The sequence below is a fragment of the Hibiscus syriacus genome, unplaced genomic scaffold (genome assembly GCF_006381635.1).
Source record: "Hibiscus syriacus cultivar Baekdansim isolate YM2019G1 unplaced genomic scaffold, ASM638163v2 tig00117017_pilon, whole genome shotgun sequence".
Lineage (NCBI taxonomy): Eukaryota > Viridiplantae > Streptophyta > Magnoliopsida > Malvales > Malvaceae > Hibiscus > Hibiscus syriacus.
In genome coordinates, this window is record NW_024063526.1 from 4,103,062 (window position 1) to 4,119,330 (window position 16,269).

The 16,269-nt window shown below is 33.9% G+C and overlaps 1 pseudogene; it reads left to right on the forward strand.

Annotated features, from left to right (window-relative positions):
• The first annotated feature begins 1,699 nt into the window (after nucleotides 1-1,699).
• The window catches only part of LOC120195669, a 49,004-nt pseudogene continuing 34,434 nt past the window's right edge, over nucleotides 1,700-16,269 (forward strand).

The window sequence follows — 16,269 nt, forward strand, 5'->3', positions numbered from 1 at the left end:
TGATGAAGCCTTGGTGTTATGTAGTGTTTATCAGGTTTGGTGTATCTGGGTCTCATTGTGGTTCAGACACTCCACATTGATGTTTGTTTCGTTTTTAGTTCAGTTTCGATAGTCCAATCTGTTCTTATTTCTTTATGCTGATTGGAGTGTATGGGTGTTTTGTGTGAGTATTGTTGTAGTTTGGGGTATGCCATGCTGAATGTATGTGTTTTCCTTCTATTTGTTCTCTTCCACCTCTTGGTTCACTCTTTTTCTTCCATTTAGGGTTAGAGAGGTTTTTTAATGAGATGCTTGAGGTGGTGTACTTTGCATTCGTTTATAATACAAAGTACCCTCTTTCAAAAAAAAAAGTTTAGACTCACTGCCTCTTATAATCGAATCATAAAGACGCTTATGAAAAGATTATTAAGTTGATTAAAACTTATCAGTTGTGCCTCTGCCTCTGCATCTACTAACACATCTATAATATCATCCAGAAAAAAAGATATTGGAACCTGTTGTGACAACCATTACAAAGGACTGATATTATGAAGGAAGTCTATTCAATACGGTTGCAATGTGTTCAGCTTTAGAGATAGGGCATTCACAAGCATAAGCCTTTCTTCTCATTGTCATTATCGAGAAGAATCTGTATAAACGAAGAAACAATTTTTCTTATGAACAATAACCTTTCTTCTTATTGTCAGCTTTAGATTTTATATCCAAATGTGAACTAAGCTCTTTTCTTTACTCACCTAACAAACTAATCCAACAACTTAACAAACTAAATAATACATGTTTGACTTTAACCGCAGGAATATTAACTCGTGTCATCTAATACAACGGGTCTATTTTTTGTCTCCATCCTCGTCCAATCTCCCATAAAACTTTTACCATTCGTTGTCCAATTAAATACAAGATGTTACGAATCTCCGTAAAACCTCGTCACTATTATCTCTAAATAAAGGTTTAATTTAAAATTCAAATAATCAAAAATTATTATAATACCAATTTTTACAAGACTTTTTCAATAAAATATTTTAATAAAATATATAACACCACCATCTTTAGAATGTCCTACCTCTCTTTGGGCGTCATAGTTGGTACTAGTAATAATAATTCGAAATCAAGAAAAGAATTTGCTCTTTTCTCAACTGCCGAAAAGCAGTTTTAAACTTCCGAACTCTTCAAACTACCCTGCCCGGCTCCCTTAAGAACTAATGGGCCTCGTACTCTGTTAAAATTTGTATATTCGATATAATTTTAGTTTAATAGTATTTTTGTTCATATAAAAATAAATATTTAAATTTAAAAAAATATAAAAATTTATTAAATATTTAATCAAGTAGTAGTCGAATTAAAGAATGATAAGTACGTGTTTTCAAATTTTTAATCTAATTACAATTTAGGTCATTGTAAGTGTAAATATTAGACAAATTAGAAATTGTCTTGTGAATTTTGAGTTTTTTATTATAAATTTAAGGTGAATACAATATACTATATATACAAAGACTTTCAACTATTTGACAATTAACACTCATACCCTACATACGCCTCGGGACCTCAAGGATAACAATAATCCTCTTAATCACTAAGGTCGTTTGTTCATGTTGAATTTCAAGTTTAAATACCTAATGAGTCTTTATATTTTACTTAAATAGTTTAATATTTCGGCTCCTGTCAATATTTAATTTTGGCTCTCTCTCTCTCGCTTGGGCATTAAACCGTCTATAAATCCTCAAATGAAACAAGTTCCAGCATTAATCCGACGTTTTAATCTGCCAACAAACCATGTCTTACGGTGGTGCCAGTGGCTCCTCCTCGGCATCGTCGATAAAGCAAGTGAAGTTAGAGAGAGAACACGAGCTCAGAATCAAGATTGGTAATGAAAAGCCGGTGAAACTTCAATTATTTAACGGCTCAGCGGAGATTTTTGGTACCTAATTGTGCCCTCAGTCGTGGATCACTATCCCTTCTCGATTCAAGTTCGCCGTAAGTTTTAAACATTCTTTTTCCTAGGAAACAAAGAGCCAATCTTTAGTTGCAATCTTGTTCTTTGCTTGGCTTCTTGATTTGTTTATAGCGTGTGATAATAAAGAGAATTTGTTCATTAATAAGTTTTCACTTGGCATGGTGCTACAATTGAGATAGATGGTGATACTGAAACTGATTATACAGCTGATGAGGTACTTATTTCTTGAAAGTTAGAATCCTGGGCTTGTAATACATACATGCAGCTTTCAAATTGTACATAGAGATAGCTGATGCTGTTGCAATGGCTGATTTGCAGACACCTATGATCAGTTACGTGAATGTACATGCTGTACTAGAAGCACGGAGAAACCGTGCTAAAGCTTCGTCACCGGATGATTCCCAGGCATCCCAGGGACCAATAGTGATTATTGTGGGGCCTCCAGATTCTGGGAAGAGCAGCTTATCGAGGATGCTTCTTAGTTGGGCAGCTAAACTAGGTTGGAAACCTACCTTTGTGGATTTAGATACACGCCAACGATCTATTACAGTCCCTGGATGTATTGCTGCTACGCCTATTGAACTGCCCATTGATCCACTGTTGAGCTGTCTCTTGCTTATTTTTACGGCCATACAACACCTAGGTGACTAATTTTTTATATTTTCTTTTGTTCATATACTTTCTTTGGATAGAAGAGACTTATTATGACATTCATTGATCTTGCTGTTGTACAGTAAAAATCAGCTTGCTCAAATGCTGGAGACTCACTTTGCTCGTAATGATGTATGTCGAGCTACCGGCATGATTATCAATACTATTGGTTGGATAGAAGGTACTGACTATGAGGTAATGAAATCTAAACCCTTGTTAAGATGTAATTGTCGATAAAGTGATGTTTGCTTGCATTGATGAGGTAACATTGTTAGAATTAAATCATAAATAATTATGATACACAACAAGGATCTAATCATGCCAAATCATCAAAAATAGAATACTAGATTTGCGGAAGCGTACCTGAATTAATTGATAGGTTAAGATCTTTGAGTCTTTGTTTGGTTGTGATCTTCTAAGAAAATAGGTTTGCTCTTGCTATAAAAACTCTTTGACGGGATAAGAATAATACAAGTTAACCTATTTATTGGGAACCACTACATCTTTATATAGATTGAATATTAAGTCAATCTTTTAAGTATTTATAATTCTGCTCCTCATTAAATTATAAATACAACTTATGGTATCTACACTTTGATTCCATGACACTTTAATACATACAACACATGTAACATAATTAGTCACTTAATTTTGTGTCATACTTTATGATAACATTGTACATTATACATACGTGCCCACAAATATGGATTTTAATCCAACAATCTCCCACTAGGACAACATATGTTTTTGACAAATGTACAACCTTCAGAGCTCAAAATTTTCTATCATATAATAAGTATTCTATAACAATCTCGTCCATCAACTATATCCATATAGGATCAAAGTGGTCTTTGTCATATCTATCATGTCTAGACCCATCAATGGTCACGTATACAAACATAGTCAAATGACATAGGTCTATCATGGAGTGTAGCATGGAAATTACATGAAATGTGAACCACATATGTCTATTTCCAACTGGTTTACTTTAACCATTAATGAGATCAAATTTTACTAAAAAACAGAGTGTGGATAAACCAAAATAAACTTTATATTTCAAAAAATAACTTTAAAAAGGCCTAGCTTGCTACCCCTTGAAGCTTGGATGTGGAGGACACCACCAAAAGGAAGAAGAAAATTTAAAAAGAAAAAGAAAAATAATGGAGTTATTTATTTTGCCTATTGTTGACTCTCTCTCTTCTTCTATCTTATCTTATTTATACTAAAATAAAAAAGAACTCTCTAACTCTCATGAAGCTCTTAAATTCTCATAAATTCTCTAACTTCTCCTTAATAATGGGATATCATTATCCTTATATCTTAAAGATGGACTATTCCATTCACATGTGTGGGCTGGACAAGTTGGCTGGACGTCTTGGCAGCAAAATATCTTCGGCCTTTAATCTTTTTCAACGCCTAGAAATTCCATCCAGAATGCTATAGAATTTTTCTATCTCTGCTAGCTTCAACAGTTCTCCATTTATCATTCAACTCAATCACCTGCACATCATCAGCAAAACACAACCTTTCCCATTAAGCAACACCCGTTTTGTCATTAAAATGCAGCAACAAAATATCACCATCATATGCAACTACATGATGCTAAATACAACTATATGCAATGAAATAAGATTTTCAACACCCAATAACCTAAGTAAAAAGGCACCAAATATAATCTTTTTACGGGGTTATCGGTAGGCGTGATTAGTTTTTGATGAAACTAAGACCAAAATTGAAGTTGCACGAGCTGGATTACTAAATAAAAAACATGCCCCTTCCTTGGATATATGTCTTGGTGAATTATAGCGTGAAGAACAAAGAATGGCTACACAAGTTTTTATATGTATGTCCAAGGAGATATATAAGGTTGTTAATGTTATTGAAGGAGTTCGGTCATATTTCTCGTAATAGGGGTAAGAAATTACACAATTATTTTGAACAGAATGGAAACATTATGAAGCAATGTCCTACATGGCCAAAAAACTGATGAGGCCAAGCTTTTCAGATTTCTATCTCAAACCCTACTAGTATCAGTTCTACAACCACAATTGCTGGCACAAATCAATCTTTTGCTACTCTAGAAATGGTCAAACAGATGATCATCACAACATTCTCTAGCCTTGGACTTCATGGTCAAGGTAATATTGTTTCTTATCCATGATTTGTTGATTTTGGGGCATTATATCATATGACTGGATCATTTGATTGGTTGCGTAATCTTCAAAAGAATACTAGCAAACAATAAATTTAGATTGTCAATGGAAGTAATCTTCCAATTACAACCATTGGTGACATTGGACATTCCTTCTATCATATATTTGTCTCTCCTGAATTGTTTACTAGTTTATTTTCAGTTGGGCAACTGCTGGATAATAATTGTAATGTAAATTTCTCACATCGTGTTTGTCTTGTTCAGGATCAGTGGAAGGGAAAGTGATCGCGAGGGGACCTAAAGTGGGCAGATTATTTCCATTGCAATTCATTTCTAAAACTGTCTATGGCTTCTGTTATTATTTAAAATAAGGCTAATGTTTGGCATAAACGATTGGGCCATCCAAATAATGTGATATTGTCTAATTTGATGAAGCATGGTTTTCTTGGTAACAAAAATTAGTGTTCTTCTAATAGTTTATCTCTTGATGCTCTATTTTTAAACTAGGAAAGAGTAAAGTATTACCTTTTCCTACTTATGTTACTTGCGCTAATACATGTTTTGAGATTATACACAATGATGTTTAGGGTGTTACTCCTATCATTTCCCATGCACATTATAAATATTCCGTAACATTCATTGATGACTATAATTGTTTCACATTGATATATTTTTTGCGTACTAAAGCTGAAGTGTGCACTATCTTAAGAAGTTTTGTGGCTTATATTAAAACTAATTTTCCACCCCCATTAAGGTTTTATGGTTTGATAATGGATGTGACTATATGTCACATGGTTTATAAGTTTTCTTACAAAAAATATTATATCTCAACGATTTTGTCCAGATACCCCTCAACAGAATCAGATGGTTGAATGGAAAAATCGTCACCTACTGGATATGGTTCGAACTTTATTTTTAGAAGCCTCAGTTCTCCTAGATTTTGGGTGGAAGCTCTACGATTATAATTTATTTGATTAATCGGCTACCTTCTCAACAATTGAAATTTTATTCTCCTTACATTCGTTTTTTGGTATGTAACCTGATTATAATAAACTACACACTTTTGGACGTGTTTACTTTGTCCACTTTCCTTTACATGAACGTCACAAGCTTAAAGCTCAATCATTAAGGTGTGAATTTATGGGATATAACACTGCTCACGAAGGATTTTTGTGTTATGATGCTGCCAATAATCGATTGCGAGTTTCTAGAAATGTGGTTTTCTTTTAATATGATTTCTATTTTCACTAGCAGGAGCTCCCTTCACATGGTATTCTTCTTCCTAGCTTTGAAGATATATCTCCCTCAATTGAGTGTTTTAAATCTGATTTTTTCTATCAGTGACAACAACCTCTATCATTACAAATCCTTCGTGATCCTGATCTAGAACCCACTTCAGTGGCTCTTCGGAGATTTACTCGTATCAGTCATCCTCCTACTAGGTATGGTTTTCCTACTATTTTAGCTTATATAAAAGTTCCTACCTCTTATTCTCAAGCCACTAAACATGTATTCTGGGATAAAGCCATGCAAGAAAAACTTCAAGCTCTTTAAGAAAATCATACTTGAGATATTTTTCTTGTACAACTGATGTTAAACACATTGATTGTAAATGAGTATATTCCATTAAGCTGAGATATGATAGGTCACTTGATCAGTATAAAGCAAGATTGGTGGCACTAAAAATCGATAAGAGTATTAAATTGATTATGAGTAGACATTCACACTAGTGGCCAAAATAATGATAGTGTCACTTGTTCTAGCTATTGTTGCTTTCAAGGGATGGTCATTTCTACAGATGAATGTTAAGAATACCTTTTTACATGAGGATCTTAAGGAATAAATTTATACGACTCCTCCAAAAGGGTTGTTTTCTACACCCTCTTATGATATTTGTAAACTAAAAAAGTCACTTTATGGTTTAATAAAGGCTCCGCGTGCTTGGTTTGATAAGTTTTGATCCATCATCATTGATTCTCTTTTATACAGAGTCAATGTGCCTCTGTTTTTTTACAAGTCTTCTAAAGGAATTGTTTTTCTCATGGCATATGTTGATGATATTATTACTACATGGATTGACTCTGAATTGATTTCTCAACTTTAACAACACCTTCAAAGCTCTTTACATATAAAGGAATGTTGAGTCAATCGAACCCATGAATGGATAAGAGGGGATGAATTAACAATTAAAAGATTGATGGAAGCTTTTTTGCAAGAGAATGAAAAATTTGACACAAGCAATTTTAGAGTAATTCAACTTCTTCAATGAAGTCTACATCCACTACTTTAGCTTCTACACTAAGGATTTCAACAAATTCACTAATTGTTTCAAACCTTTTAGGATAAGGTGTAACCCTACAATACTGTTAGACTTATACTCCAAAGTCTCAATTGTACAACCCTTCCTAGAAGAAATTACAAAGAGCAAGCTTTGAAAAATTACTAACGAGGAATGTGTTTGCACAATTCAGAACAAATAGAACACTTGAAGAATGAAACAAAAAGTAAAAAAGTGTTCTTGAAAGCAAAAAGAATATTTGAAAACATTATCTTGAATTTTTGACTTATTGTGATTGCTTTGACTTTCTCTTTGATCTCTTCTATTAACATGTGACTTGAAATCTTGTTTTTTCCCCTTCATTCAATTCTATCCATTTGGGTTGTTGTGGGAGTTAATAGAATGGTGAGAAGAAATTTGCAACAATAAATGCTTCCTAGAAACCTTGAGTACTGGTACTCGTGCTTGGAGTATCGGTATTGCATGCATTAATTAAAAAATCAAGCCTTTGGGAAGGGGAGTATCATACTCACCAAGGGATTATCATTACTGGTATTGATACTCAAAGGAGTACCGATATTAAAGTGTTGTACTAGAATTTGCATTTTTAAAAAACATAACGAGAGTATTGGTACTGCTTTACATTTTAGGCGATTTATATCGATACTAGTATCGGTACCACATGAATAGTATCAATACTACATGATTAAAAATTTATTTTTGACTCGATTAAAATATGACACCCTTTGAAAAAAATATTTGAATTTTTTTTCCAGTATATAACTCATTGTTTCATAGAGCAAGGAGTAATAATGGAGATTTGAACTTAAAACAAATTTGTATATTTGAATGACCAAATCGAATGTAATCTTAAAATTTCTTTAAAATATTAGTTACTTTTGGTATATCACAATATCAAACATGTTTAACAATCTCTACCTCTTTGTTATAACAAAAAATTTGAAGATTCTTTAAAATATTAGTTACGTTTATATACATTTGTATATCTAAATGGTGATTTAAAATCTCATTATGAATACCATGATTGCACATTTAGTGCCGAAAGTACAAATAGTACTGATACGAAAATGCACCATTATGCATTACACAAAATCGATCGATAATCATTACATACAATGTATGTCGAAATGTACCTATGACTCTCAATGCACATACAATGGGTTTTTAAGTCAAATTCACAGATTTAACATTCATTTTTGAAACATAAATAATCATTCAAACAACATAAACGTTCATCTATTCATTTTGGAGTAGTTCATACTCTAAGGTGGCGTTTGGTTCGCTGGAATGTTTCTGAGGGAATTGGAATCTGTGAAGGAATTGGAATCTGTCAGGAATTGGAATCCGATTCCATATTCTGTTTGGTTGGCAGGAAATGGAATTGAAATCCAATTCCATATTCTGTTTGGTTCGCACACATGTCAGATGAATTTGATTTCAGTAATGTAAAATGACAGAATTATCCTTCTTGTTTTTTTTGCTTTATTTTAGTTTGTTTTACAACTTACATGTAGTAATATATTATAAAAAATTAAAAAATATTAAAATTTCATTTTATTGATTGATTATTCATTTCAATAAATTATAAAAATCATGCTAATAAACATCATAAGTTAAAATAATCGCAATCAAAATATGTTAATAAGTTACCAAAAGATAGAGCAATATTTCGATACATTCCAATCGGAGTATGTTAATTAGTTACAAAAAAATATACCAAAAACTATTTTTATTCAATATATGAATTAGAAACCCGACTCGACACGACACAAAATAATAAAAAAATTATTTTATTCAATAAAAACATTGACTTAATTGAAACAATTATATATAGAGGGGTATTATTGTAATTATTCATAAATATATAAGGTAAAATTATATATATTTTTTAGGTCGGTCCGATTTTTTTACCCTAAACCCGAACCCGACCCGACCCAACCCGAACCGACCCGAATATCACACTTAAAAAAACCCGACCCGACTCGACCCGAATATCACACTTAAAAAACCCGACCCGACCCGAACAAAATAAAAAATTATTTTTATTCAATAAAAACAGTGACTTAATTGAAAAAAATATATAGAGGGGTATTATTGTAATTATTCCTAAATATATAAGGTAAAATTATATATATTTTTGGGTTGGGTATTTTTCACCCTAAACCCGAACTCGACCCGACTTGAATATCACACTTAAAAAAACCGACCTGACCCGACCAAAATAAAGTTTCACCGACCCGACCCGAATATATGAATTAGAAACCCGACCCGACCCGAAATAATAAAAAAAATATTTTTATTCAATATATGAATAAGTTACCAAAAGATTGATGAGGGTAGTATGGTCAAATTTCAATTCCCTCCAACAAGGGAATTGAATTCCATCCATTCTTGGATGGAATTCACTTTCCCTCATTTGATGGAAAGTTGAAGTCATGAGGGATTCCAATTCCCTTGGAAAACTTGAACCAAACATTAGAAAGTGGTGGAATTTGATTCTAATTCCCCCCAATTCCAAGGGATTCCATCCAACCAAGCGCCACCTAAAATTATTCGTAATATCATTTCCATAAACATTATGAAAACATATCGAAATACTGTAAAATATACTTTAATCAAAACATTTGAGGTGGAATCATCGCAAGTCATCCTCATCTCTTATATGTACAATAAATGCACTCACATGGTATGCCTCACTATTATGCCTTAATGATGTCCAACTACTCGTAATTTTATCCTTTCCCTTTTTCAGACTTGACTGAGGAGCTTGATTACGATCTACACAAGCATCTATAATTACTCATACAATACAATTGTTAGTATACTGTGTAATATTTACACAAAATAATAAAACTTAAAAGTACTATTATTTTTGAATTCTATTAAAATTTCATCCTAACGTAAAATTTCAAACTGAATGGCATCGTTACCCCTCTTATGGTATCGATACATATTATACTATGGTACCGATACTCCCTTCAGTATCGATACCATTTTAGCTTTCTAGAATCCATTTTAGCATTCTAGAATCCATTTTAGCATTCTAGAATCCATTTTTCAATTACAGTATCGATACATTCCTCTTGGTATCGATACCCACACATCAGTATCGATACTACTTGCATCAGTATCAATATTGTTTCACGTGTTCATCCTCTTTCCTCAAATTTAATCCTATAGTATTGGTATTGTTCTTCTAGTACATATACCTTTACCCAGATTTTACATATTTCACTTCAATTTTTACCCAAAATTTACCTAAATCTCTTACTCTTATCTCTAACCATACCATTAAACTCATCATTACTTGATCCAACTAACTTACATCCATAAATCTCACTATAATATCCAATAACTTAAAAGAACCCTTAAAACTAAAAATCAAACCCAAATTTCAAACATGTTTTTAATCACTTATAAGTCTCCAAATCTCTTATTTACTTCTTTGGCAAGTCAAATATACTTTTTAACTTCAATAACTAACCAAATTTCATCAAATCATTTAAAAACCCATTTTATTAAATCTCAAATAAATCATTCATCTTTTAGTTTTAATCCTCCTTGAACTTTCATTAAGCCTCTATATCACTTAAGGCTTCAAAACCAACCCAAAAACGGAAGGAAAAACCAACTTGAAGGAAATCTTACCTTAGCTATGGAGAGAATAGGGACGACAGGAAGAAAGAGAAGGAGAAAAGAACCAATTTAAGCTTTTACCATTTTCCTCTATCCACTTTATAAATATCCCAAATAAAATGAATATTAAATTCATTCCTTCTAAAAGACCAAATTGCCCTTCCATTCTTACTAATGAGTCTTAAACACAATTTCCTAAATCATTTCTTATACTTTTCAATTTACTCAATTTAACCCACCAAAATATAAATCCTTTCATAATAGTCACTAACCTGATGTTTGGGGTATTAAAATTATCCCCCTTAAGAAAATTCATCCTCGTATTTATGATTTTTCCTAAGTACTTTAACTAGAGGAATCTTTTTGTTAAGTAGTTCTTTAATTTTTTAAGCCAAGATCCGCACTGGTTCTTCTTCGTAAGACAAATCTGGTCGAATCTCTATTTCCTCCGGTGTAATAACATGCGATGGATCTGATCAGTACTTTCTGAGCATCGACACATGAAAAACATTATGGATCTTGTCCATATCGGGAGGCAAAGCTAATAGATAAGCTATTGGTCTGACCCTTTTTAAAATCTCATAAGGTCCAATAAATCTCGGACTCAGTTTTCTCTTTGCGCCCAAACCGTAATACTTTCTTCCAATGTGATAATTTCAGAAATACCTAATCCCCCACGTGATATTCAATCTCTTTTCTCTTTAGATCGGCGTAAGACTTTTGTCGATCGGAAGCTATCTTAAGATTATCTTGGATAATGTTCACTTTATCTTCCATTTCTTTAATAAAATCAGGGCCAACTAGATCTCGATCTTTTAACTCAAACTAATTTAATGGTGTTAGACATTTCCTCCCATATAAAACTTTGTATAGAGCCATCTTAATGTTCGATTGATGCCTATTGTTGTAAGCAAATTTTGCTAAAGGCAAATATTTTTCCCATAATCCCTAGAAATCAATCACACATGCCTGCAACATATCTTCCAATATCTGAATAGTATGTTCTGATTGACCATCCATCTGTGGTTGAAAGGCCATGCTGAAATTCAATTGAGTACCCAATGCCTCGTGCAAAGAATTCTAGGATCTTGAAGTAAACCTTGGGTCTGGGTAGGACACTATCAATACAAATACTCCATGCAACCAAACTATCTCTTTTATATACATCTCTACATAATTATTAATCGAGTAATCTATCCGAACTAGAATAAAGTGAGTTGTCTTGGTCAATTTCTCCACAATTACCCATTTTGAGTCATTTTTACTGGATTTCAAAGGTAGCATGGCAACAAAGTCCACAGTGACTCGTTCCCCTTTCCATTCAGAAATTGAGATCAGTTGTAACAATCCAGAAGACATTTGATGTACCCATTTTTTAAATCTCCAATATTTCCTCTATTTCATAGTTTTAAACTCATATAACCTTTCCTTAAGCTTACCTATTACTTAAGGTTACAAGAACCAACCAAAATAAACCAAAAACATGAGCTAGATGAAGCTTACCTTAAGCTATGGAGGGACACTCATAGTTTCTAGGATTGACTATGATGATCACAAGTTTTCTTGTTCCTTGCACCTTGTTAGAGCTATCCGCCATGTAAACATCCATATTTCTTCTACACTGCTCTTGATCAAAGAATTCTATTTCATCATCTCCTAAAGTAATTCTTGGAAGTAATGGCAATAATGAATGTTATGACACTCTTCTTGGTGATAATCACAATACGCTTTACACCCAATAGGCTTCAACTCGGGATTACCCTTGATTATCCCTTCTTTACACAAACGTTTGAACACCACGCTAAGAGGAGAATTGATTTCTGATATATCTTTCTTCAACCTCTTATTTTCCTCTTCGCCAATCATATTTACTACATGTCCCTTATTATTGGGAAGGGTATAAGTGTTTGTAGATGGTGCTTTGAATTATAGGTCTTCTGTGTTGATCAAATTTTGAACTATCTTCTTAAATGCAAGACAGTTCTTGATATCATGGCCAACAAACCCTAAGTGATACTCGCAATAAGGGTTGGCATTATACTAATAAGGGTAAGGCGGCTGGAGTGAAGTTAACTTGTGGGGGCATGCTACGTCTGCTTTAAACAAAGAGGCATGTATTTTAGAATACGATATTAGAATAGGTTAGAAGGTCATCCTCGTAGCCTCTTTCCTCGGTTCTCTATTCTCATTAGTGTTCATATTCTTTGCCCTAGGCTGAGCGATCGTATCACTAACTATGAAATTGTTATGGTAAGTGTTCGTATGATTCACCTCATTCTCTTTATTATTAAAATATGAATTCTTAGACCCTTCTCCACCCTTTATCTTACCAGTTTTATAGAATTTTCAATTAATTCACCTGAAATGACCAGCCAAACAAAATTCTTAGTGGCATTTCCTAATAGATATCCAAGATACACAACCTTAAAGGTGTTCACAAAGATAACGATGGCTTCCTTCTCTAGTATTGGGGGTTGTACCTGGGTGGCTACATCATGCCACCTTTAGGCGTAGTGCCTGAAAGTTTCATTATGTTATGTTTCCATGCTCTACAAAGTCCATCTGTCAGGGACCAAATCAGTAACATGACAATACTACTCCAAAAATGCTTTTGTTACATCCCTCCATGATTTGATGTGGGTTTTGGTTAGCTGGTTGTACCACTTCGTAGCGGATCTAGACAAGTTATATTGGACACAGTCTATCAACAACTTCTCATTTTCGATATAGACAACCATTCTTTTACAATACATGGTGAGGTGTGTAGATTGACAGGTGGTCACATCATACTTTTCGAAGTCCAGCACCTTGAACTTTAATGGGAGGATAAGGTCAATAACTAGGCTTTGTTCCCTAGCGTCCATCCCATGAAATGACTCAATTACCTCTATTGACCTTACCATTTCCTATAGATTCTTATGTTGGGTGAGCTCATTATTTTTTTCTTTTTTTTTTCTCGGCCAACACATTAAAGTCGGGTGGTAACTCTTCTACGCCCAATTCAACAGGCCTTGTTCTGGCCACAGACGGTTAGTTCAATGGGAATGAAGGCTCTGCGTGGTGTTGTGGATTAGCCACATAGAGTCTAGGTCGACTCTCATGTGGAGGTGGGAAGCAAACAAAAACACGTACAAGTGTAAAACCAGAGGATGCGAGGGATATGGTGTAAAACTCGATGGGTGTTGAGGGTTAAACGTGTAGCCTGCTGGGTAAAATAGTTCAGGGCCAAAACTTGGTGGATGTAAGGGATCTTGATTGAAGATGGTGGGTGGTCAGTAGCCTTTTCGGTAGTCGAATACTTTTTGAATATGTCTTCTATCTTTATAATAAGTCGAGCTGTGAACTTAAAACCAGAGGATGCGAGGGATATGGTGTAAAACTCGATGGGTGTTGAGGGTTAAACGTGTAGCCTGCTGGGTAAAATAGTTCAGGGCCAAAACTTGGTGGATGTAAGGGATCTTGATTGAATGATGGTGGGTGGTCAGTAGTAGCCTTTTCGGTAGTCGAATACTTTTTGAATATGTCTTCTATCTTTTATAATAAGTCGAGCTGTGAACTTTCCATATTTATTTCAATTTTACTCCTAGTCTCTATTTTATTTTCTTGGTCAACTTACGAGTACAGTTGGGGTGTAATGTGAAGGTCAGGATCACTACAAACGATCAGAAATCATATTTTATTATTTGGTGTCTTATTAAATGAATAAATGTTAGATTGTCATGCACTAAAACTTAAAGATTGGAAAAACATGAAAATGGTAGTGCAAAAGATATTGATTCCAGAATGACCAGTTCTCAACAACTCACAACCTAAGCACTTAGTGAAATAAAAGACACCAACAGAACTATATATAATATCTAGCTATATCTCCTAACTTCTCGACATGTTGAATTCACTCATTGCATCTTTGGACTGTAGCCTCCAACTCAGCAACCTTAGTATTCAATGCTTCATTTTCTTGCTTAGTCATTTCTCAGTCTAATGATCAAATAAGATATTCTCCTTCCAAATAAGTTATTCTTTTCTTCAAGGACTCATTCTCTCTTCAAAGAAAAATGTCATTGTTGTTGTAGGGATTTTGAAAAGCTTTCTCTAAACTAATAAGTTGTGATTCAGTTATTCAATTTGTGCTCTCCTTTATTCTAAATCTTGATTGGCCTTGTCTATTTGTACCCTTATTCTCTGGGCATGTTGCATAGCTTGATTCTTTTCTTCATTGCTTATTCTTGCACTTCTTTCTACCCCATCTAACTTAAATTTCAAAGCCTTAGTTGTATAATGATGACACTTAGCCTTCATATTCTTTTCCAAGTATCTGAAATATAGGTCTAGGGAATCAAAAGTCTCTTATATTCTCTCTTTTTCTTTGGCTAACTGTTTTATCAACCCATCTTGCTCTACTAGCTTGAGTTCCTACATCGTTTTCTTGTCTAAGTAAATTGGTTGCTCCTTTTCTCTTTCCATATTCATCAACCTGATTTATTCTCTTAATAGATCGACTTCAGTTGGGAGCCTTCTTAATCGTTCCTCGATGGTCAACCAGTCTTCTAAATTTGGTTTCGAGGTGTTAACATTGATCCTCCCTGTCCTCCAAACCTCATAGGCCAACGTGAATGTTGGTTCTATAATCTTGAAATTAATGAAATAGGGCTTTTTTTTGAGCATTGTATATCTTTGAGATTTGGTCTTTATAATTTAGGGTAGAAAAGAAGAACTTTGTTTCTTTCAGCCCATGAGTAGATGGTATGAACTGTCGGGCACCAAACTGTTGAAGTACCATCAAATGAGTGTAGTCAATTTCTCCCCATAGTCTGTGTAACATAACATAGTTGTCATTGTCGTATCTATACAATATGTCTTCCTTGGGTAACCAATACGCTTTCCAAACTACTTCGGTATCTTTCATATTTTGTAGAGCCTCAATCCAGCCTTTTCTTTTACGAGGTTCTAGAATCTTACACTTATCCATGAAGTCTGCTAATGGAGAGAAATCTGACTGATGCTTTCGAGCCCAACCTCTTTCAATTATCCAAGAATGGCTCGACCACCATACTATCAATAGTTATACACAACCAATAAACTGACCACCACCTAATCTCCTACACTTGTTTAAAGACATGAGTATTTCTACTAGGATTACTTGTACGAGATTTGTTTTCCTAGCAATGACATCGAGAAAATCTATTATGACAATCTCGAAGTAATCTTCATTTCTCATGAAAACTACCAAAGCATATACTGCGAGTGAAAACTAATATCTCATTTTCTTAGATGGTGCTTGCTCATAAATTAAACTTTTTAGTTAAGCCCACTAGATACCATCGTTCTGAATATACTCTACGACTCATTCTTTTTTCTTCCCAATCAAGGTAACTATATTAATTACGAATACTTTGGGTCAGATTGCCTTAGTGTAAAGCGAATGCCTTTAGACATTTGGTATGTTCAGTAGGGCGTTATACTCTTCGAGGATACGGATCATGTCTATTTTACCAAAGGTGAAGCAATGATACGCGGGATTTCAGCATTTAGCCAAAGCTCGAACGACAATTGTGTCAATCGGTACTCTTAATAACTCTG